Raw genomic sequence first — 26428 nt, 5'->3', positions numbered from 1 at the left:
AAATTAGTTGTTGATTTTAAAAAACAAAAATTGGGAGTCGCCACCAATATTTTATTGAGGTGTGATTGGATCACCTAAAAAATAGCTTTGGTCTACGAGTCTTAGAAAAATGGATCCGGGAGTCAGTTACGTACGAGGAAGGATTAGCACCCTCGTAACGCCCAAAAATTGTACCTAGTTAACTAATTAGTGTCTTAATGTCGAAAATTTAAAAATATGATAAAAACTTAAAAAACGTTACTTATTAAGACTCTTATCATTTCGGAGAAAGAAAATGTCACACCCAATGCGTTACGGCACGACATTCTAAGACTCTTATTAAGACTCTTATTGATGGCCCTTTTATAGCCATAATAATAAAAATATAAAGGGAAAAAAATCTGTTTGATTTTTTTCTTGATTTGCAATCTTTGATCTTGTTTCCTTTTTTTGCGTTTATTTGCTGTGTAGGTGAAGATCCGCGGGGATCCGGTTCGTGTGGAGGACATGGTTGCGGCGCTGTTAATCCTTAGAAACCCTAGGGTTTCTTCATCTATTTTGGGCCATTGTATTCGGGCCTCTCTTCATTTTAGGTCTTTTACCTGGGCTAAAATCGGGTATTACAAATACATATTAACTTACCTTTTGTTGAAGCCATTTCACAGAGTTACGGAGTTTTACCATATAAAATGGAGCATTTATCTTACAAGAGAAACAATCATGTAATTTAATTAATAACATTCAATTACATAATTGATTTATAGTAAACATACGCTTAAGGCCTTAAATCGAGTCTATGGGCCTTAACAATGTTTGGAAACATCTGGGATCAAATCGAAACAAATTAGAAAATTAAGAAAAAACTTGAAAATTTTTTAATAGGGGTCACATGGTCGTGTGGCCAGGCCGTGTGAACATTCAAAGTCTAGACACAATGTTTGTAACAACCTGATTTTTAGTGGTGTCTGAAATAGTGGTTTTGGGGACACAAATTCGACGAGTAAGTCCGTAAATATTATTACTTAATATTTACGAGTCAAATATAGTGCAATAATAAAAATTTGATTTAATGATTTATATTAAATTAAAGAATAATTAGGTTCAAGTGGTATGTCCATAAAGTCAAGTGGTTATAGAAAATGAGGCATCGGGACCTCGTTTCTATAAATCGAGCAGTAAATATTTATAAAATATTTATGGACTGTTATTAAGGTCATACTAAAATTTGGTTAAGAAATTTTAACGTTTAAATATTTAATTACGTGAAAATTATTGGAAAATGTGCAAAAGTTAATCACTATAGGTTTATTTGAATTAAGTTGATTAACACAAGGATTAAGGGTTTAAATTGGTAAATTTTCCAAGCTTAAATATAGTGGACAGATGTGGTATCGTTTTTAGTGAAATTTTAATTATTTTTAATGGTTAATTTTGTAATTTGATAAATTAGTAATTAAAATAAAAGATGACAAAATATATTACTATCATATTCTTCCCTTTTTTGTTTTGAACCCGTATAGCCATGGTGAAGCATAAAGAACATTCGACCAAGCGATATTAAGGTGCATGTAAGTGAAATTGTCCCGTTTTTAGTAATTTTTATGCTTTTGAGCTCGTATTAGCTTAATCTAGCTAACCCGGGGGGTAAATTTTTTAAAATTTTAAATTATTAGAATTTTACCATGGATGAATTTTTGATGTTCTTGAAATTTTATGATAGATTATTAAGCTTGGTTGTTAAATATAAGTATTTTGTTAAGTAATTTTTGACGATTTTCAAGTTTAGGGACTGATTTATGAAAATGGTAAAATTCAAGGAAATTATTGTAAATTGTGGATAAATATGGGCTGTTATAAGATTAGGTAAAAATTAGCTAGCATGATTTATGGTTAACAATGGTGAAATTTCAAGTTTAAGGTTTAAGGACTAAATTGCATAAAGGGAAAATTTGAGGGCAATTTTGTAAATTTTTATTATAAAGGGTTAAATGTTAAATTAATTATTTAAAATGCTTTAATGGAATTAATTGAATAAAAATATTTATTTAGACCGAGAAACAACTCAAACGGATACTAATTGCTGAAAAACCAAAATAGCTTATTAGGCGTTGGATTACGTTAGAACATCTTTTTGACACAGGTAAGTTCGTATAGAGTTAAATTATTTTTATATGATGTTTTAAATGAGTTACTATGTATAGTTAAGTGAATTATGATCTTGATTTGATAATTGATATTATGGATATTGTAAGAAGGTTAGTTGATTTAAAGTTGTAATTTATAAATGTGAAATTCATGATGGTATACAGAAAAGTTATAATGAAATTGAACTAAAGGATTTGAGATGTAAAAGTCTCGTTTGAACCTTGTGAATACTTAGGATACAAATGACTTATCATCAGGGTTATATTGTTTCGGGTGCTGGTCTTGAATGTCCTACCAATGAATGAGGTCTTGCATTTGTTGCGGATACTCCATAGCTCATGTAAGCAGCATCCTGTAGCTAACATTCTGACCCATAGCTCGTGTGAGCAGACCCATTTCACAGCTCGTATGAGAACTAAGGGAAAGAAAATGTTACAGTTACATGAAGAGGCACACTATGCGTGAGCATTCCCGAGTATACAATGTTATTCTATATGGTTCAACAGGTAAGTAAAGGTTAATGGAAAGGCATGTATGAAAATTTAATGTTACTAATGTTTATATGACAGGAAAAGGTGAATATGCATATACAATATAAGAATGGTTGATAATTTATTGAGTGATGGATGAAATATGAATGGAATCTATTTCTTAATATATGTTTTGTTTTATAGATGTATTGTTTACTTACTATATATTAACCATATGATTTCAATGGAAAGTATGTGTAAAGGTCATATGTATAGGTGATGGATTATGAATGAAGCCTAAATATGTATCATGTATATGCCATCAGTTACTTGGAATTTATCTGTAATGATATATTTACTAACCTTATGAGGTGATGTGTATAAGGAAGGGAGTTTGGCATACGACTTGATGAGAGTAGGTTTGGCTGTTTAATTTAATATGATTGGTAAGTTAATTTTTGCCTATACGAATTTACTAAGCATTAAATTCTTACATAATAATTTTCTCTGTCTTGTAGATTATCGGGAAGCTCAGCAGGTTGGAATTTCGTCGGAGTATCGTCACATTATCTATTTAACATATTTGTATTTATTGTTATTTTTGTTAATGGTTACAAATGACATGTAATAGGGTTGAAAGATTATGCAGGTGAAATTTGCTTGTCTTGAGTTGTGTCAAGCTTGTTGTGGTTAATAAGGTAAATGTTGACATGAATAATAGTTGCAAACATGGGTGAATGAATCGTCCTGCGTACTTCATTGGTTCTAGTTAGTATATGGTATGATGTCATGTTTTGGAATGGTTATTTTGACCAGTTTTAGGTACTTGGAATATATGGTCTTTGTTGGTATGTTTGTGATGGCATGTCAATGGTCATATGTGATATCATTTGGTAGATAAATGAAGTAGGTTCTATGCTTGAAATGTGGCTATATTTCTTTGATTTGATCATTGATGTTTTAATATGAATGTGGTGACTTTGAATGGCATTTTGGTTAGATGAAATAGGATTTTTATAAGTGTTTGAATGATGCTAAGGTCAATTGAATGTGTGCACAAATGGGATGGATGGTTAGGTGTGTTTTGGTCTCTAAATGGCTTGAAGTAGGGTCAAATTATGGAGCACGCGGCCTGGGTAGACGGCTATGTGTCATTCATAAATTCGTAATTTTTTAAGTTAGTGAGTTACACGACCTAACACACGGCCTGTGACACGACCGTGTGTAGCAAGTTAGAGAGTTACACGAGTGGAGACACGGGCTGGGACACGGCCGTGTGACCATTATTTTCAATTTTTGCATCTTTTTTTTTATTTGATTATTGATGTTTTGATATGAATGTGGTGCCTTTGAATGGCATTTTGTTTAGATGAAATAGGATGTTTATAAGTGTTTGAATGATGATAAGGTCAATTGAATGTGTGCACAAATGGGATGGATGGTTAGGTGTGTTTTGTCTTGGAATGACTTGAATTAGGGTCAAATTATGGAGCACACGGCCTGAGGCATGGGCTGTCACACGGCCGTGTGACACACACTGCCTGGCTACATGACTGTGTGTCATTTGTAAATTCTTAGTGTTTTAAGTCAATGAGTTACACGGCCTAACATTGTAACACCCCTAACCTGTATCCGTCACCGGAATAAGGTTATGGAGCATTACCGTAAAATTGTAACTTAAAACATTAATTTCCAAACATTAGATAAATCATAGCATATTTCATTCAAACACATGCATTTCATTCCTTATTCGAGTCCTCGAGGCCTTAAAAACACTTCAAAAATGATTCGGGACTAAATGAGGAACATATGAAACCTTAAGAAAAAATTTGGAAAAATTCACACTGCAGGGGTCACACAGCCGTGTGGCTAGGACGTTTAACATTCAAAATAGGGACACACCGCCATGTCCCAGCCCATGTCCATGCCCGTGTAGCTCTCTGACTTGGGTTATACAGCCAAGCCATAAGCTCGTGTGCCAAGTCGTGTAACTCTCGAAATACCACCTTTAAAACCTACAGGGGACATACGGCTGAGACACACACCCATGTCGTAGGTCCTGTGGACAGGAAATAGGCCAAATTCAAGCCATTTCTTTCACCCAAGTCAAGAATACACCTACAAGCCATATGCGCATTCAATCAAACCATAAACATGCTTAAAACATGCATAATAAGACCAAATCAAAAGGTCATTTATCCATAGAACCAATATGCCAAAAGGCACCTCAAACACAATGTATCAAACATAACTAAACATGTGCATATTTAACCATTCCTCAACTAACTTATTTCCATACCAAATCATATCACAATTTACACATTTCAACTATACCATACTAGATTCATGCCATGTCAAAGTAACATTACCATTTGAACCGTTTCTCACATGCATCAAAACCATATAAATGACACAAATCTAGCCATTACCAAATTGTACCAACAACCAACATATATGCATACCATATTTCAATCATGCACATCTATTCAAAACCTTTCTAAAACATATCATAACTTGACCATGTTGAGATCAATTCATCACCTATCACTTTGACCATTCAAACATACATTATCACGGTGTCATAACAACACACATCAATAAGGCATCAAAAGTACCAAGGTTACATCAACCAAAATGACATATACATGCCAAACTAATCAACTAACTTAAACCACAAGTCCACCTATACATGCCATTATAACCTTGATTAAGACATCAAAATCTACCGATATAATTGTTGGATAGTCTGATAGATCTTCGATGAGCTTCCAAATCGATCGAGCTTCTAATAATCTGTAAGGTAAGAAAAAGATAACTACGTAAGCAATGAATGCTTTGTAAGCTCGTACAACATGAAACCCAACTTATCACTTTAATACTATGATACATAGGTTAACAACAATACTTTAAACTTAGTATACACCTATCGAACACCATTCAACTAACAATTGAGTATATTCATCAACATCACATATACTTTTCATATAAAACATATTGGAATTTATAAGTTGTAATACATAATCATCAACCTTTTCATAATATTATGAATCATTCTATTTACTTACTTTCCCTTCCATTCCAAATGCTTAGCATAAGCCTAATCAACATTATCATTTCAAGAATTAGTGTATTTATCCATGACATTAGTAAATTCTTCCATAGCATAAATAGACTTCTCACATATAAGTACATCATTTATCACATCAAACCTTTTATAACATCATAATACATCCCAATTATGAACTTATAGTTTCATTCCCTTTTTTTACCCGTTTCATATGCATAGTACAAGCATAAGCATAAACATTAATCACAACCACAAGCTTGGCACAAGCCTAAGCACATGAATAACATATGTTAGTTCATTTAAACATAACTCATATGAATTTAACATGGATAACCATTATACTTGAGCATGATTCAATTGGATTTATCATCCATCATAACATAACATGCTTTTCATGTATCTCACCATTTTAATGTACTTCATAAATACATGTCTTGGTTCATATTGAACACATACCTTTCTTTTCCTTTTTCATGCCCGTTGAACCGTTTAGAATATCATTGGGTATGCGGGATAGCTAACACTAAGTGTGCTAACATATAACTGTAACATTTTCTTTCCTTCATATCATTTCTTACACGAGCTGTGAAATGGGCCTACTCACACGAGCTGTGGGTCGAAATGTAAGCTATACGATGCTCCTCACACAAGCTGTGGAGTATCCACAACAAATGCCGAACCTCAGCCATCGGTAGGACATTCAAGACCAGCACCTGAAAACATGATAACCCTAATGACATGCCATTTGTATGCTACGAATTCCTAAGGTTTAAACGGGGCTCGATAGTCGTCGAAATGTCGTTGAATTTCCATATTTCTTTACATGATAAATTGCATAATACCATATATATATTGAATCATTTACATTAGAACAACACATTAAATAATCAATTTAATCAACATTTAAATGATTATAGTTCATATGAACTTACCTGGCTAAATTGCATAAATATCAAAGTACATGAGTTTTTTTGGTAATTTTCCATTCTCCTTAATTTTCCACTCGATATTGATCTAAATTAAAAATTTCATTCAATTTATTAATTTAGATGGTAAAATATTTTATTTTATGCAATTTAGTCAATTTTGACATTTTTGCAAATTTGCCCCTAACATTTTACTTTTATTAAATTTAGTCCCTAAGCCTAAACCATGCAAATTAACCATTTTTATTGCAAATTCATAATAGTAAAATATTTTTAGCTTCCATTTCAGCCTATTTTTGCAACAATTTCACATGAAATCCTTGAACTATTACTATTTCAAAATTTTAATCTCTAATCGGTAAATTCATCAAAAATCACTTAATAAAATACTTATAAATAACAAATAATACCTCAAATTTGCAACGACCTAGTTGCAACGACCTCAAAAACATAAAAATTATTAGAAACAGGTGAAAAACAGACTCACATGCATCCATTGAAGCTTGGCCAAAGCTTGGAGCTTCTCCCCTTTTTTATTCGACTAAAATGGTGAAGAAGATGAATGAATCATCTTTTATTTTCTTTTTCTTATTTTATTAACATTATAACATAATATAATGTTTCTATAATTTAATAAACATAATTTTTTTAACTAAATAACCCCACTAACTATCCACCAACATAAGAATGGGCAATTTACCCATTAAGGCCATCCAATTATAATTCTTTAATCAATTAACACCTTTAAACTAATAGCGATTGACATTTTCAAATTTTATGATTTAGTCCTTTTTGCTTAATTAACTATCGAAACATTAAAATTTCTTAACGAAACTTTAATAAAACATTAATAATAATCCATAAATATTTATAAAAATATTTACGGCTCAGTTTATAGAAACGAGGTCATGATACCTTGTTTTCTAAAACCACTTGACTTTTTAGGGTCTTACCACTTGAACTTAATTAATTATTTATAAAACATAAATTACCATATCAAAATCCTTTTTAAAACCATATTTGATTCATAAATATGAAATAATAATATTTACGAACTTACTCATCGGATTTGTGGCCTCAAAACCTTTTTTTGACACCACTAAAAATGGGTTGTTACAAACACACGACCTGCGACACTGCCTTGTGTAGCAAGTTAGAGAGTTACACGGGTGGAGACACAGGCTGGGACATGGCCATGTGTCCCTTTGTTCTATTGTTACATGGCTTGGGTTATGTAACACGGCCGTGTGACCCTTGTTTTCAATTTTTGCATCTTTTTCCCAAATCTTCTGAATTGTTTAAAATTAGTCTCGAATTGTTTTTAAACTATTTTTAGGGCCTCGAAGGCTTGAGTTAGGGCCCAAATGCATATGTTTGATAGGTTTTAATGAGATTTATTTAATTAATGTTAAATGATTTTATTGAGATGTTTTGATGTTAAATGTTGTTTTGATTGTTTGGTAATGCTTTGTAACCCTAATTTGGTGACAGAGATGGGTTAGGGTGTTATAGTGTCGTAGCTCGTGTGTCCAACCATGTGGGTATTTGAAATAGGGCCACACAGCTGTGTCGTAGGTCGTGTGCTAGACTGTGTTACATACTGACTTGAGACACACGGCCGTGTCGTAGGCATGTCTTAGACCGTGTGAAACCTGCACTAAAAACAATAATGAGACACGACAGTGTAGAGTGGCCGTGTGTGGCACACGGTTGTGTGACAGCCCATGTCGTAGGCTATGTCCTTCTAAAAATGACTTTAAAACAAGCCAAAGCATTGATCTTTTCTTGCATAACAAACCATACCATTCCGATCATTTTAACATGACCAAAACATTTTAAAACATACCAAAACCATACCAAAATCAACCAGCTTAGGTGCCTAACCAATATACCTACAATTGACACCATAATTTAACACCTTAACTAGACTCGATTTGACATTTCAAGTTCATTCCTTAAGCATACCTCATATAGACTAAATAAACATTTTAAAGTATATCATTCAACCATATCTTACTCACTTTCATATGAATATACCTAAATGTCTGATCTGTCGTAATTTGGTGTAGCAAATTAAATTAATTTTCTCATTTAAGGAGCTTGAATATAAGCATTTTCATTATGTTTTAGTTAAAGTTTTCTTAGTTTTATTTACATTCAATAAAATGCGCAAATCGAGTCTTTTATTGACCTTCGGGGACAAATAAAGCCTAAGGGAGAGCTAACGCACTTTGTGAGTGTACAGGAGACCTTTAGAAGGCATACTGAACATATACTAGTCATTATGTCACAACACGGGATGTTCGATGTCGCAACAGATAGTAGAATGGAGAAAGCTCAAGACTGCCTTCGATGTCGCAACATAGATTGAGTGTGTTGCGACATTCCCCTGAAGATAACCCAGTAGGAGTATAGCCATGTCGCGACATAAGTCTTGGTGTGTCGCGACATCGACTCTGGAACGGGAATTAAAAACAAAATAGGGGCATTTTGGTTTGCATAATCAAACTTAAAGCTCGGGAACGTTAGCTACCCTAGGGTTGAGGACGATGGCCACTTGAACTCTATAAATAGGCTCTTTTGGCACATGTTATGAACATCATTCACTTAGCCTAGATTTTCTTTAGCAAATTTCGTTTAGTTTTTCTTTTGTTTTTAAGTTTTAGAATTTATTTCAATTGTTCTTCGTTGCTCTCAAGAGATCTGAGTTATGGAAAGCATTGAATCATTGTGGATTCATGATTAATATCAATCTTTCATATACTCTATACTATTCATTTAATTAGCACGCTTTCTCTTTATGTTGATTCTATATTGTTTATGAAAACCATGAGGAACTAATCCTTTTTGGGGGGCTAGCGAGTGGAGGTATGATCTGTTAACTATTTTGTAAGTTTACAGTTTCGTATATAAATCGTTAACAATATACAGGTTTTAGGGACATTTAAACTGATTAAGATCTAGCATTTCCCGACCTGTCATCCATACTTCACATTTTGAATTAAAACGTGCTTTATTAACATGGATCTTTAATAATGTCAGATTTTCTAACCATATACGCAAAGATCTCATAGCATTTTTACAGAAATTTGACCATATATGCAGCACCGTAAGTTATGCAGGGATTCCAATGGAGACTATCAAATTATTATTGATTCCATTTGCGTTAGAGGGGAAAGAGAAAATGTGGTTAGAGACAATTCCTCCAAACACCATCACTATGTGGATTGATTTCGTGCAACTATTCTTTCTTCGAATGTTGCCTATGACTAAGGTACTAAGTAGTTACACACAGTTATTCTATTTCCAACAAGGTATCACTGAAATTTTGGGGTAAGCGTGGGAGAGGTATAAGTCAATCCTTATATCTATATTAGGCAGAGGCATACATTTTTCAGTTCAAATACAACATTTTTACTGCGGGTTGGATAGTCAGAATAAACTAAAATTCGATATTATGACGGGGGAAAGTTGTAACACCCCAAACTCGTGTGGTCTGAACATCGTATTTCGGCTTTTTGGCTTTTGCCATTCTACAGTTACAGTGGGGTGGTTACACACCTAATGCGATTTACAGATTCCCTTTGATTCGAACACTCTTATTTCAAAAATCAATGATCATCGCACCCTTGGTTCCTAGGCAATGTGCCAATCAACCTCGGCCACCACTAGTTAGGAATGGAAGCAATGGAGGTTGGAGAAAGCGACGAAAACCTTGAAAACCTCACCATTCTCCCTTCGAGAACAAGGAACAAATGAGATGATATATAGCTCTCCACAACAACAACCACCCCAAATCCCAATATTCTCTTCTCAAATCTCTCGAAATATCCCTTATCAATTCTCTCTATGATCAGTTCAAACTCCATTTAGCAGTATTTCAATCCAACTCTACCACCCACACGAATAAGGCAGCAAAAAAAATACTCCCTTTTTTTATGCGCCACCACTTGAACCTTAGACCCTATGTACACTCCACACACCCCTTACCACTAGACCAACAAATCCTTTGTATCATATTTTAACCATAATAATTTAAGAACCTACTATCTAGATCCAAGGATTTTATTCACTTAAATTAAAAATTTTACATAAGCGAAGGCTTGAACCCCCAACTTCTCCGAACACTCCTAAATCACTTAACCATTAAAGCATACATTCATTTATGTCACTTCCTTGCACAACTAAATATTTATGTGCAGTCACCTAACTGTTCCCTTGTTCAAAACCTATTTCTTCTATGTCTGAAATGCGGGGTGTTACAATTCACCCCTCCTTAAAGAAATTTAATCCTCGAAATTCCCAATTATCAGATCAGTCGCATAACACAGACTCCACCACTACGCTTCCACTGCGCACTCTAGTTCCAAATTAGGTACATGGCCAAACGACGAGGACCCAAATCGAACATTCTACGGCCTCTACCGTGGCCTCTTGTACCTCATCCGTGTGTACCTCCTGGGCTCATACCAAATAACGTATTATCTGTTTAAGAAGTTTTATGAATCAGTTTGTAATTCCAGTAATTATTAATAGATGTCTTATGAAAAGTAGCAATCAGATTTTTGTTTTCGCAAATTAAGATCTCCCTACAGTTTCTAGTTTCCTACAGTATCAGTTTACTCTAACTAATGAGTTTTAGTACAGTCCTACTATCTATAGTAGTCTCTCAGTGTATTTCAGTTCAAGTAGTCTACAGTATAAAGAAAACTTACAAATTTGGCTCTGGAGACTTAGTGTGCCACACTTGTAAACCTTCCAAAACACTTCAAGAACAGTTTTCCAGAAATTCCAAATATTTTCAAAACCCATTCCACAGCCGAGTTTTGTAATCTAGCTCTGATACCACTAAATGTAACTACCTAAACTCGGCCTAGACGTTATGGCCGAATCTGGCGTGCCACATTGAATTCGTTCCTAAGTTCAAAAACCTTTTTATTATTATTTAACAAATCATCAAGTCAAAAAGTTTTCCTTGTTAACTACCATTGTTATTATAGGTTGATCTAAAATCGCGACAGCTTTTGAAAACTCTAATGTTTAAATTGCGTGTCTTTAAAAACAATAATTATTTTGTAAATTCATCTTCTCCTACATTAGCAGTTTAAAATAAGTAAGTAAAAACCCAATTAAAATTTTAAACAATCATAAATGGCCTTATTACATAAACAAAACCCAACACAAAATTTAAATTTAAGTAAAAGCAAGTGTAGAACAGTTGTAGTAGTGTGGCCACCTTCGAGTCCCTCGCAGCACCGACCCGCCTACTATTGGGGATTACCTGTACAGTTAAACAGGGGGGTGAGTTTACAAAAACTCAGTGTGTAATCCCCTAATAAGCAAACAGACAATTTAATAGTAGATAAATGTAGTTTGGGCCTGAGCCCGTTATAGTAACAATCCAGTTTAGTATGGGCCTAAGCCCTTTCACGTAACAGTAGACGATTAGGCTTGAGCCCATCATAATGCCAGTAATTAGTAGGGCCTTTGCCCAATTTCAGTAATATTATCAATGGGGCCTTGGCCCATAACATTAACAGATATTAGTCATGCAGTGAACAATATGTAATATCATTAATCGATGCAGTAACAGTACAAAACCATTAATCAGTGCAGATATGCAGTTAGAAATCCTAACCAATCCAGCCTCTACACACCACTCCGTCCCGCCAAACACACCATATGGGGATAAAATCGACCCACCCAGCCGGACACACCAAGATTAGCACCGCTTGCGGCGCTAAACAGTATTGCAGCAAAGTTGCCAGTAAAATAAATGGCATATAGCCATCAGTGCGGTACACTTCCTCCAAATATAACAACCCATCCCCATGCAATATATCGTGACATAATATCATACGTGTATGCAAAATGTCATGCTCAATCATAGCCATACATATCATAGAGCAAATCAGTCATACATAACATAAGGCCATAACAATCATTTCATCTCCTAGGGGTATAACAGTCATTTTACCCTATTGGGTATTTCGATCATTCTACCATGTGGGGGTATTTTGGTCATTTTACCCTATGGGGGTATTTCAGTCATTTTACATTATGGGGGTATTTTGGTCATTCTACCCTATAGGGGTATTTCGGTCATTTTACCCTATGGGGGTATTTCGATCATTCTACCCTATGGGGGTATTTCGGTCATTTTACCTTATGAAGGTATTTCAGTAATTTTACCCTATGAAGGTATTTCGGTCATTCATTGACCTCTTGAAAGGTTCACAATCGCCTCGAGCGACTCAAGTAACCTAAATGGTCATAACAGTGTAAATGGGCCCAAAGCCCAGTACTCGGCCCAAGTGGGCCCACACGCTCGTGCGGTCCGCTCAGCCTAGATTTTGCCACGGGTATGGAATCCACATAGCCCAATACAGTATTTGCCACAAATCGTGGATTTTATTTGTGTGGGCCCATGAGCCCACACAGCCTATTTGGGCCCAACGTGGCCCATTGTGGCCCAAGCCCATGAATATGCTCATGAAGGCCTCTACATTTTATGGCCCATGATTCGTAGGTTTGGCTTTCCACACGAGCGATCGCACACTCGTGTGGTCTCAACGCCATATTTCGGCTTTTCCTGTTCTACAGTTACCCACCCGCACGAATTAGGCAACAAAATAAATACTCCCTTTTTTGATGCGCCAGCACTTGGACCTTAGACCCCATATACTCTCCACACGCCCCTTACCACTAGACCAACAACTCCTTTGTATCATATTTTAACCACAATAATTTAAGAACCTACTATCTAGATCCAAGGATTTTATTCACTTAAAATAAAAATTTTGCATAAGCCAAGGCTTGAACCTCTGACTTCTCCAAACACTCCTAAATCACTTAACCACTGAAGCAGACATTCATTTATGTCACTTCCTTGCACAATTAAATATTTATGTGCAGTCTCCTAATTGTTCCCTTGTTCAAAACCTATTTCTTCTGGGCCCGAAATTTGGGGTGTTACAGAAGTATTTGGACAAAAACCAAAGAGGAAGTCATGGAAATATTGGAAAATTCTAGCATTAATGAATCAACCTGGGAAGAATGTCCTGAAATACAAAACCATGAATTGGAACCTATAGACTATAAAGAGCAAGAATGTAACCAATTAGAGTTCAGTATGAAAGAATAAATGGGTTATGAAATAGAAGAAATGGATGTGCAGAACAAGAGAACAATTACATGGTAACCCAATTGGACCGGTGGAGACAAAATAAGGAACAACTAAAGCAAATGGTCCCAACCTCAGTAAAAATGGTACCATCTATTGTCTAACCCCCAGAATTAGAGCTAAAGCCATTACCTAACCACTTAAAATATGGATATCCAGGGAAGCAAAAAAATTTACCAATAATTATTGCCGCAAGCTTAGATGTAAAACAGGAAGAAGCCCTATTAAATGTCCTGAAAATGCATAAAAAAGCAATAGGATGGACAATTCTTGATATTAAAGGAATCAACCCTGCGTTCTGCCAACATAAGATTAGATTAAAAGAAGGGAAAAAACCTAAGGTGGATGCTCAGCGTAGGTTTAATCCAGCTATGAATGAGGTGGTAAAAAAGGAATTGCTTAAATGGTTAGCTACAAGTATTGTTTATACTATCTCTGATAGTGAATGGGTTAGCCCGACCTAGTGTGTTCTAAAGAAGGGAGGTCTAACCGTAGTTGAGAATAATAACAATGAGTTAATTTCAACATGAATAGTTACCAGTTGGAGAGTTTGCATCAATTACCAAAAGTTGAACGATGTAATGAAAAAAGACCACTTTCTATTGCCCTTCATTGACCAAATGCTTGATCGTTTAGTAGGAAAAGATTATTTTGTTTCATTGATAGGTGTTTAGGGAATCATCAAATCCCAATTCATCCTGATGACTAAGAGAAAACCACTTTCACGTGTCCCTTTGGTACGTATGCCTTTAAAAGAATGCCTTTTGGTCTATGTAATGCTCCAGCAACTTTCATGAGATGCATGACTGTTATCTTCGCTGATATGTTAGAAGAGGGATTGGATTTATTCATGGACTACTTCTTAGTATTTGGAAACTCTTTTCAAGAATGCTTGGGTAATCTTGAGAAAGTGTTAAAAAGATGCAAAAAGACTAATTTAGTGCTCAACTGGGAAAAATGCGATTTCATGGTGAAAGAAGGATTAATTTTAGGGCATCAGATATTGGGAAAAGATTTAGAAGTAGTTAAAGCCAAAATAGAAGCTATAGAGCATTTTTTGAATTTGACAAATGTTAAAGGTGTTTGAAATCTTTTAGGCCATGCAGGATTTTATCGAAGGTTTACAAAAGACTTCGCTCATATTTTTAACCTCTAAATCAACTCCTCGAGAAAGAGACACCTTTCATATTTGGCTAGAACTGTATTAAATATTTTGAGGTAATAAAAGAAAAACTCATATATGCTCCTATAATAATCACCTCGAATTGGTCAGAACCTTTTATTATCATGTGTGATGCTAGTGACTATGCCATAGGTGTAGTTTTGGGACAAAAATAGAATAATTTATTTAGAGCCATTCATTATGCTACCAAAACACTAAATCTAGCAAGTGCAACTATACTACAACTAAGAAAGAGATGCTGGTGGTAGTGTTCGCTTGCCAAATATTTCGACCTTACTTAATGACAAATTGAGTATATGTGTATACTAATCACTCTACATTAAAATACATTATGAAGAAAAAAGAAACAAAATCCAAATAATGAGAAAGGTTTTATTACTTCAGGAATTTGATTTATAGATAGTGGACAGGAAGGGTACTGAGAATCAAATCACAGATCATTTATCCAGAATTTAGAATAATATAAAAGCAGAGGATATTGAAGAAATTAAGAAGACTTTTGCAGATGAGCAATTATTCAGAGTAGACATTAATCAACCTAGACCAGGTAAGCATATAACACTATGGTATGCAGATTATGTCAATTATATTGCAAAAGGGTTTTTCCCAGTGTAGACATCTTGGCTATAGAAAAAAAGGATAGCCCATTAATCAATAAATTATATTTGGGAGAAACCATACATGTTTCGACAATGTACAGATCAATTAGTCTGACAATGTGTAGTAGAGGAAGAGATATCTTATAGGGTTGTCACTAATCTCCTTGTGGAGGGCACTTTGGCGGATAAAGGATAGCCCAAAAGGTACTCCAATAAGGATTTTATTGGCTAACTACGAATAGAGATACTTATGAATTCATACAAGGATGTGATAGGTGTCAGAGAATTAGGAACATATCAAAAAGGGATGAAATGCCGCAAATAGGGATACTTAAGGTTGAAGTGTTTGATGATTGGGGGATTGACTTTATGAGACCTTTTTCGAGTTCTTTTGGGAATCAATACATCCTCCTGGCTGTAGATTATGTCTCAAAAGGGGTTGAAGTTGTCGCACTACCTACTAATGATACAAAATCAGTATACCACAAGCGTTGGTTACTGACGAAAGGTCTCCTTTCTATAGCAAGCTGCTTGAAGCAGTGTTGGCTAAATATAACATAAGACACAAAATGACAACGACATATCACCCACAAGCTAATGGGCAAGCTAAAGTATCAAACCGAGAAATAAAGCAGATTCTGAAGAAAACAGTGAGCCCAAGTCGAAGGGATTGGGCAGCCAAGTTAGACGACGCATTATGGGCTTACAGAACAGCATATAAAACTCCCGTAGGCATATCTCCATATAAACTAGTTTACGGTAAGAACTGTCGCTTACCAATTGAATTGGAGAGGAATGCATATTGGGCAACCAAAGCGTTAAATCTAGATCTAGAATTATCTAAAGAAGAAAGACTATTTCAACTCCAGGAATTGGAAAAATGCCCCTATATTGCCTATGAAAATACTAAAATGTATAAGGAGGGAACTAGACTTCAACATGACGCAAAAATCAAAAAGCGTGAATTTGTGCCTGGACAGAAAGTACTATTTTTCAACTTAAGATTAAAATTATTTCCTGGGAAGCTTAAATCAAGATGGACAGGTCTATATACAATAAATCAGGTAGCTCCTCATGGAACAATAGAGTTGAGTAGAAAATAGGGACAATCTTTTCTCGTTAATGGCAAAAGAGTAAAACATTAGTTTGGATGAACAATTAACACCGTAATTGATGAACAAACTTTACAGTGTAGCGCGCTTTAGGATTTCCAAGGAATTAATGGGAAATCAACAAACATAAAGAGTGATAATAAAAAAGACGACCAAAGTAGTGAATTTACAAAAAATAAAGAAATTTGGTTGGCATGTAACGACACTGCTCTCAAATGTCACGACAATGAACAATTTTTTTATTCTGGAACTTTCCCTTGACGTCACGACATCACTAAGGAATGCCGCAACACCACTGTGTAAACTCTGTTTTTCGAACTAACCTTAACTATTGAAATTTTTGTAGTTTAACTATATTAGGATTCGAATTCTTTAACTTCTTATTTAGTAGACCTAAACTATAACTCTTGAATAATTTATTATTTTATTCTAATCTATAAATAGAACACATTGCTACCCTATCACAAAAAAGATTAAATTGCTGGTATAATATATTTCAGCAAGAATAGATTATCAAATGGCCAATTTCAGTGTAAGCGCTTCAAGTCCAGCTGTTGAGTTCTAAGAAGGCGAAATGGATAAATACTTGTAGTAACTACAACCATATACCTTTATTCAAGAGCAGGGATTTGACCCTCTAACGAGGAATTGTAAAGGAATATGGGAGAATGTAACTGAAAGAGAATGGAAAAATTTTTGTTTGCCATCCGAAGAACCCCTAATAATTCTTGTGGCGTAAGAATTCTATCTTGCATTAAAACAAAGGGAAGCAACCGGACCATTCTACGAGATGCTATCTTTTGTGAAGGTTAAAGGGGTTAATGTTCCGGTAACTGAGATGGGTATTTGTCAAATTTATGATGTGCCATATTATTATTGTGATTATCTCTATAAAACAAATTTGAAGGAATTCAGAAATATAGATACGGAGGAAATGTTGAGATTTCTAATGGAAGGGAAAGAGATGTGGACATATCGAACAAAAACAACAATACCTGAAACATTCAATCAAGAGCTAATGACACCAAAAGACAAGATGTGGATGAAGTTTTTTGTTCAATAATATGGCCTATAACAGGGATGTATTGGAGCATGGATACATAAGAACATGGTTTACTGTGCAAATAATTTAGGATAGGGAATATTATTCCCTCATCTAAGTATGAAATTGTGTAAAAGGGCAGGAGTACCCATCAAGCGGATGGATAAAACCATGAATCCCTCAAGAAAAGTACTCGACGATGATTTATTCAAGCAATTTGTTCTTCTACAAACTAAACAAAAAGAGGAAAGAAGAAAAAGAGGATTTTAGGAAGATGATGATTACTATTAAAGAGTTAATCTAGTAGGATTTTAGTTTTAGGAGTAGATGAATTGAATATTTTTTTTGAGGAATTTGTATTTTTCATTAATAAATTGAATAGTTATTTTTGGGATTGTATTAATTACTTTAGGGATGATGTAAATTTGTTTCTAGGATTAGGGATATATATAAAACTTTTTATTTTGTAGTTCATTCAAATTTATTCGGAACCCAACACAAAGTGTAACACCCCAAACTCAGCCCAGACATTATGGCTGGATCTAGCGATGTCACATGATAGGGTGCTTGAAAACTGTGTCGAATCATTAAAACCATTTCCATTGAATTCCTTATCTTAATATCTTATTAGTTCCAACATTGTGTTGCTCATTTAATCGATAGTTTCAAAACGTTATTCGTTTGCGAAAGCTTTAAAAATAGATTAAACAATTGTGCGTTTAGGAAAAACATTTGTTTCTTTTGAAAATCGAGGTTTCCTACTCCTAGCAGTTGTAATCCATAAGGTAAAGATAATTAAAACCCAAAAACTTAGCCAGTAAAAATAGAATAGAAATAAAACCAATTATCGTAAATATGAGTTAAAAACCATGAAAGTCCAAAACCGTGGTCACCGCCAAGTCCTCTGCCGCACCCATCCGTTTAGATCTGGGGATTTCCTGTGCACATTTAAACAAAAGGGGTGAGTTTACGAAAACGCAATGTGTAATCCAACAAAAAAATAATAGCAAATCACAGTGCACAGTTAAAGCAGTCCTAAGCCTAAGCCCTTTTTCAGTATCAGTAACAGTTTGGGCTTTAGCCCATCTCAATACAGTATCAAATATGTGGTAGGGCGTTGCCCATCACAGTATCAGTAGCAGTCATGCAGTATTCAGTAACAAAATCCTACCCAACCAGCCTCTACACACCATCTCTATCCAACCCCACACTTCATGTGGGGATCAAATCAACCCACCCATCCCTACACTCCAGGTAGTACCGAATGCAACACAAAACATTAATTTGCAGCTGACATCAGTACATATAACCAGTTTAGTATACAAGCATACTATCATCATGCTCAACACATATATAAATCAAACAGTCAGTTCGTACAATTAGGGGTCTAAGTGATGCTTACCAACCCTACAATAGGTTTATAGTCGACTTGGGCGACCCGTGCAACCTTAGCAATCAATTCAATGAAAATGGGCTTACACGCCCATGTGGTCTACCCGTGTGGCCCATTCGGCCCAAATTGGCCTTGGCCGCGTGGTCCATTTTTAATGTAAGCCGTGCTAGCTAAATATTCATATATGTTTTCACTATTTACTAATATGTTCCTTCAAAGTTGTCTACTTGAGTCACTGTTACTAAATTATTTATATCTTGAGCTACAGAATTCAAAATCAAGATCTGCTTGATGTCTTTGAAACTACACTCAAATAACTTTCTACCATAAAATTTTTAGAATTATTTGTTTAGCCAATAAGTACAGTAAAATCTTCAATCTTACCCCTGTTCTGCTACCTAACAGCTTTGACCATTATTTGCTAAAAATTAATTATCTCTTAGTAAAAAATTTGGATGATGTTACCATTTGTTTGTATTCAAAATACACTCATTAATAATTTAAACTTGTAAATTTTAACCCCTAATTATTTTTCTCCAATTTTTTATGATTTTCCAAAATCAGAACAGGGGAGCCCGAATTCATTCTGAACTTATCTCACAAAACTTATTATATCTCACGATTTACAATTCCATTACTTACACCGTTTCTTCTATGAGAAACTAGACTCAATAAGATTTAATTACATATTTTTTATCCTTTAATTTGATTTCCACAATTTATGGTGATTTTTCAAAGTTAGCCTACTGCTACTGTCCAAATAGCCAGCAATTTTGATTTTCACCGAATCTCGTTTTCTACGTTTTGGGTACACACCTGATTTTGTTTGATGCTAAAACAGTCACTGAGCACTCCAAAGCCTATAATTTAACAAATAACATTAATTTAATCTCACATAATGTGATCCCAAATCGAACTAGTATCGAGGTTTTAACCCATAAGCGACTAAACCTTACCTTCAACTGATGAATAGTAATTCCCACACAAACTAATACTCCGATTGGTGATTATGAGCCCTTGAATCCTTGTCATAAACAAAAAACTTCAGAATAAAGTTAACAAATGAAGACAAATCACTTATCTAAAACTTACCGAACGATCATAGACAAACCTGGAGCGAAACGAGGCAGAGTGAGAAAAGAAAAATCAAGAAGATGAAGGGTAAAAGAGAGCAGAAATTCGGCAGCAATGAAGGAAAAAACGACAAGAGGGTGGATGGATTTTGGGGAAGGTAAAAAAAAGGGGAAAAAAGATGAACAAAATATTTGATAACCATCCCAATCCATTATTTCTCTCCATCAATCTCCCCACTAAATCCACTACTCAGATTTTTAGTCCATCTCAAACTCTCATAGACGCATGAGCAAAAATAATGCCCACGCCAAGATTTGAACACAAGACCTTCACACCAACACTCCACTTATCCACCAGACTAGTAGGCCCATTCTGTTAATTATTTTCCAACTTTTACTTAAAAGCCTATTGACCAAAGATAGGGCTTATTCATAAAAATACCAAAATTTGCACCTCCCAAACACACCCAAAACACATAACTACTAAAGCAGACAGATATTTTGTGTCACACATTCACAATACCCAAAATTAAAATTTTGGGGCGTTACACAAATGAGACAGAAACAATTCGAGCTTTACACAATCAAAGGAGGAAGCACCCACCATTAGCAGTTGCGGTGACCACGATCAATCCGATAACTTATTTTCTTATCTATTTATGGGCTACACATTGAGGATAACGTGTCAATTAAAGTTTGTGGGGGGTAACATAGAAAACTTGTTTATTTTCAATTTATACAATTTTTCTTTGATATTTTCTTGTCTTTGGTGTGCTTGAGCTTGTAAAAATACAAGTGATTGGTTAGGAGCATGTACATAGGTTGCTTGTGTTTACAAATAAATTTGGCATGATGGTAGGTGATTTTAAAATTTTGATTATTAGACTACTAAGTTCTATATGTTACAATGTAAATCGGTATTAAGCAATCAATTATACCAAATGATATGGAAAATACAAGGAAACGAGCATGCTAGTACGAATGATAAATGATTGAATTTGTATTTGTTTGGTTGATTAAATTTCTGCATATTGAGATGTTAAGGGATGAACTAATGCATTGTTTGGAACACGTCTAGAGCCAAAAAGTTTTCCTATTTATATTTTACCTTTAGTACTAATCTTTGAGCCTGTTGACACTTCCTGATGAACCTCATTACAAATTACTGAGCTTTAAATGTTAATTTGTATTTACTATTTTTCTTTCGTCTTGCACTACACGACTATAGACGTCTAGCCATACATATTAAGGTTTAAGCAGATACATCACGGTGGAGTTTGTAAAAATAAAGTGAAATAGGAAAGATTGGGTGATATGGGAACTATAAGTTAGCCTAAAAGTGAAAAACAAAAGAAAAATTCAAAAAGAAATACGTGTAGAAAAAGTTCGTGAAAACTAAAAGCATTCTTGAATGAGAAAAATTGAAAAAAAATAGTGACAAAGTCACAACAATAGAAAAAGCTAGTTCATGAGTGCACAGAAACTCGTAGGCTAATTATAGTTATTATGTCAAGTTATGATTTCCTATGTGGAGAAACAAGGAAGGTGAGAGAAGGAGATATAAGACGGTGAGCGGGAAAGGGTCACTAAGGAGGAAGAACAGGGATCAATACAGTGTGTCAAACTAATTTCATGCTTGTAACCCTCTTAATGCTTACTATCTTTGAATTCCATACCTGTCCTAAGCCTCAGAACCTTACAAGTTGAAAAGTCCTATGTGACCTAAATATCCTTATACATGAATGAACATCATACTAAACATACGCATAAACGACTATTTGTATTCTTCTTGGATAATCAAAGTACTTGTATAATTTATTGATGGATCCCTATAGGTGAGATCCTTAATACTTGTATATTTTGTAACATATTGAACTTAGATGTTTGTGATCAAAAGTGGCAAGTCAATTAATCATCATGTTAAAGTTGTTAGTATGCATGAAACGCCTAAGTCATATGCTCCGAAGTCAATACTTTTATGATATTTGCTCAAGGTTCGTTGCTTTATTTCTTGTTTTTATTTATGTTGCTTGAGGATAAGCAATGACTTAAGTGTGGGGGAGTTTGATTTGCCATAATTCGGTGTAGCAGATTAAACTAGTTTCCGAATTTAAGGAGCTTGAACAAAAGCATTTTCATTATGTTTTAGTTATTTTTTTCTTAGTTTTATTTACATTCAATAAAATATGCAAATTGAGTCTTTTATTGACCTTAGGGGTCGAATGTGGCCTAAGGGAGAGCTAACACACTTTTTGAGTGTGCAGGAGACATTTAGAAGGTGTACTAAACCAATACTTGTCGCTATGCCGCAATAAGGGATGTTCGATGTCACAACATAGAGAGCAGAACGGAGAAAGCTCCAGATTGCCTTTGATGTCGCGACATACCCCTGAAGATAGCCCAAAAGGAGTATACTAATTGCCATGTCGTGACATAGGTCCTAGTGTGTTGCGACATTGACTATGGAACGGGAATTAAATACGAAATAGGGGCATTTTGGTGTACACAATCAAACCTAAAGCTAGGGAACGTCAGCTAACCTAGGGCTAAGGAATACGGCCACCTGAACTCTATTAATAGGCTCCTTTACAACAGGTTATGAGCATCATTCACTTAGCCTAGATTTTCTTTAGCAAATTTAGTTTAGTTTTTTTTTCATTTTTAGGTTTTAGAATTTATTTCAGTTGTTCTTCGTTGTTCTCAAGAGATCTAAATTTTGGAAAGATTCAAACTTTTTGGATTCATGATTAAATCTCAATACAATCAAGCTCCTTCATATACTCTACACTATCAATTTAATTAGCATGCTTTCTCTTTCTATTGAATATATATTGTCTGTGAAAATAATGAGGAACTAATCCCTTTATGGGGGGTTAGCGAGTGGACGTATGATCTGTTAACTATTTTGTAGGGTTACTCAATAGATCAGCTATTTGCGAAAGGAAGAATGAGAAATAAACCCTAGGCCTGACAACCTTGGGAAGTCATCAAGGTGAGAATTAACCTAAAATTGGTATTGCCTATCTGTGAACACCTTCACCTTAAGGCAGACTGGACTATGAGTTCGAAAGATAAATAGTTCTTGCTGACTCTTTATGTTAGAGGAAAATCGGAAGATCCTGCTAAGGTAGCAACTATTTGATTGACGAGGAACCCGAAACAACATTTGATAGGAATTATCGAAGCGAGCTAATCACCCATAATCGATATTTGATTCGTTCTACTTTTCTATCTCTTAAAATTTTATTTCTTTTATGTTATTTTCTTTTATTATTTTAAAAACCCTTAAACCACCCTTTTTATATTTTTGTACTTGCCACATGTGAAATGATATGCGAATGTGCAAGTGTACACGTCGAATCAAGTAATAAAGTAGTAAGTAAGACCATCATCACAGGGATCAATTATGATTAATTTGGTTAAGTTATCATTATGAATTATATGAATTAGGTTATGGCAAAAGGAAATAGAGTAACAAATTTTTTAAAGGATAATCACGTATGCAATATTAAAATTAGGTAACTAACTTAAAACGTTGTGGCAATGTAACGAGACAAAGTTGAGAGGAGAAACACTATTGAATGGAAAGGTTGGAATTACTCAGATTACAACCTTGTAACACAATAATGCCACGGAAAAGTTTTAGCCAGTCTACTGTTCAGAATCTAACTATAGTAATCTGCTTCTTTCGAGAGTCAGACTTCAAGCTACCATTCCTAAGGCTTTGTATGTCTACAAGCTTCAAGGATGATACCCCATATAGTTTCTTCCTTACTCTGTACAGAGTATAGCTCTATGTCTAGAGTGCTACGAATATTCTTTCGAGTACTCAATTGTATCATTCTATTACAATCCAAATAATCTAATATTTTCAAAATTAAATCAAGTTTGTAAACATACCATACATCCATCTATGTCTAGAGATTGCAAGCACACCTTCAAAATAATGCAAATCGAATGAAACAGTAGATCTAGTCAAGATATTGCCTGATCATTAATGGAGATAAAGATTCATCAAGTAATTTCAACCTGATAAGATTAGTTCATGGTTTGAAAATCGACATCCAAAATAAAGGTATCATTTAACAACATCATTTAACAGTTAAAAAAATCCATAGAAATGAATCAATATAATGAAGGAAGAACTTCAGAAAGCTTTTGCCAAATCAACTCCCAACTCTAGTGCTTGAATATGGTACAAGACCCAAGGTTGAATGATTCGTCCCCTTCCTTGCGTCTCTACTCTGTGCTTTGACTGCTACCCTCTCTTCTTTTCTCCAGATTTCTCACACAAGTTTGTTGGAGAAGACAAATCGCTCCTCAATTCTCTTGTAAATCCTTCCTTTTTAGAATTCTCCTCTCTTTCCTCTTTTATAGGGTAGGTCCTCTTTCTCAGCACACACTTTTCTCCCTCTTTTTCAGGTGGATTTATCTGGTACACATCCAGATGGTTGAGAGTGACAAGGATTGAGTGTTGCGTCAGCATCTTCCTGGAATTGCCATGGAATTTCTGCTGGCAATTTGTCCAACCTTTTGCCATGATAATACTTCACTCCTTCATTTCTCTTCTTCCTGCCTATACCTACCACAAACACAAACAATTCATTTCCTTCCACCAACAAAAGTAACATATAGTAATATTGAAAGCACAGTCCAAGCTTCATGATGTAATGTTATAAAAATATCCTAAATTTGCAAATATAACCACTTAAGTATAGACAATTAATCAAGTTTAGAGGTTTGCAATATAACTTTTTTCAAGAGTTATCAATATTATAACTGATTTAAAGTACTAATTAGATCCTTTTAGTGTTTAGATTAGAATTGACCTAGCACTCGCCTCCCTTGGGTACAATCCTCGGAGTACTCACTTACTCCGTTGTAAAAACTATATTACAACTCAATCGGTATACTTGCAGATACTGACTCATATTTCTATATCTTATTGCAGTATTCACACTCTGGACGTTAGTACGTCCGAATGCAGTCAATGTCACATACCATATATTTTCACTTTCATTTGCAATTAATCAAGAAGGCCATTAAGACACATTTAAGCTTGGCATAAACTCAAAACAAACCAAGTTATCAAATCAACATTCAAGCCCCATTACATGCCAAAACACACAAATCATTTAATTTAAATGTCTAACCAATGTACCCTCATTGGTACCATAAGTTAACATTCAAATAAACTCAAACTAAATGCCATAAATTCATGCTTTAAACTTATATATATGCATTTACAAGCCAACATCAAAGCATATAAGCATATAAACTTAAACCACATTACATTTTCAGATAGCATAAATAAACTCCTATTACATGTCATTTATAACCGTTAACCAAAACAACCAAAACTACCAATATGACGAATGGATAGTATGATGGTGCTTCGATGAGATTCCAACTAATCGAGCTTCCGATGATTAACAAGCAAAGAAAAACAAATATGTAAGTAACTAATGCTTAGTAAGTTCATATAAAAGAAACTTAACTTGCCAAACATTTTAAGTCAAATAACCAAGCATAATTTCCTTATGTTATAAGTCAACTTCCTTCCCTATACACACCACCTCATAAGGTTAGATGGCGTAATATTTCATATATAATTTCAATCAAAACATAGTATAAAACATATCAACATTTCACTTTCAAAATTCACCACTCATACATATTTACTAAATCATACTTCATTTCATTACTCAAAAATCATAATTCATTTCATGTAATCACATACCATTTAAAGTTTTATTTACCCCGTTAAACCAAATGAAACAACATCAAATTTTCTAAAATAATCATATAACCAGTTAATTTTCTAAACACACCACAAACATAACTAGATAACATATTTTTAGACTTATGAATCATATAACTATACCAAGGCACTAATATTCTTTATCAAACTATACTAATCAATATGTTCATCTCATATATTTCAATATAAACAATAGCTCAAACCAAAGCAATCCATGCTTCCATTCATATACATCTATACACAAACAAATTATTGTACATAAATCAAACTCAAGAGTAATTTAACATTTAAACGTAAAATTTCATGGCCCATTGAACTATAGAAAATTAACTCAAATATTCAAGTTTCCCCCAAAACACACTAGAGAGCATCGGAATGCAAGTAGAGGCACCGTAGTGCAAATACATAGGCACTAAAGTGCAAACAGAGGCACCAAAGTGCGATCCTATACAAGCACATCTACTAACTATCACACCCCAAAATTAGGCTTATGAG

The sequence above is a fragment of the Gossypium hirsutum genome, chromosome D07 (genome assembly GCF_007990345.1).
Source record: "Gossypium hirsutum isolate 1008001.06 chromosome D07, Gossypium_hirsutum_v2.1, whole genome shotgun sequence".
Classification (NCBI taxonomy): Eukaryota; Viridiplantae; Streptophyta; class Magnoliopsida; order Malvales; family Malvaceae; genus Gossypium; species Gossypium hirsutum.
The sequence above is the reverse complement of the archived record's forward strand: the minus strand, read 5'-3'. Positions refer to the sequence as shown.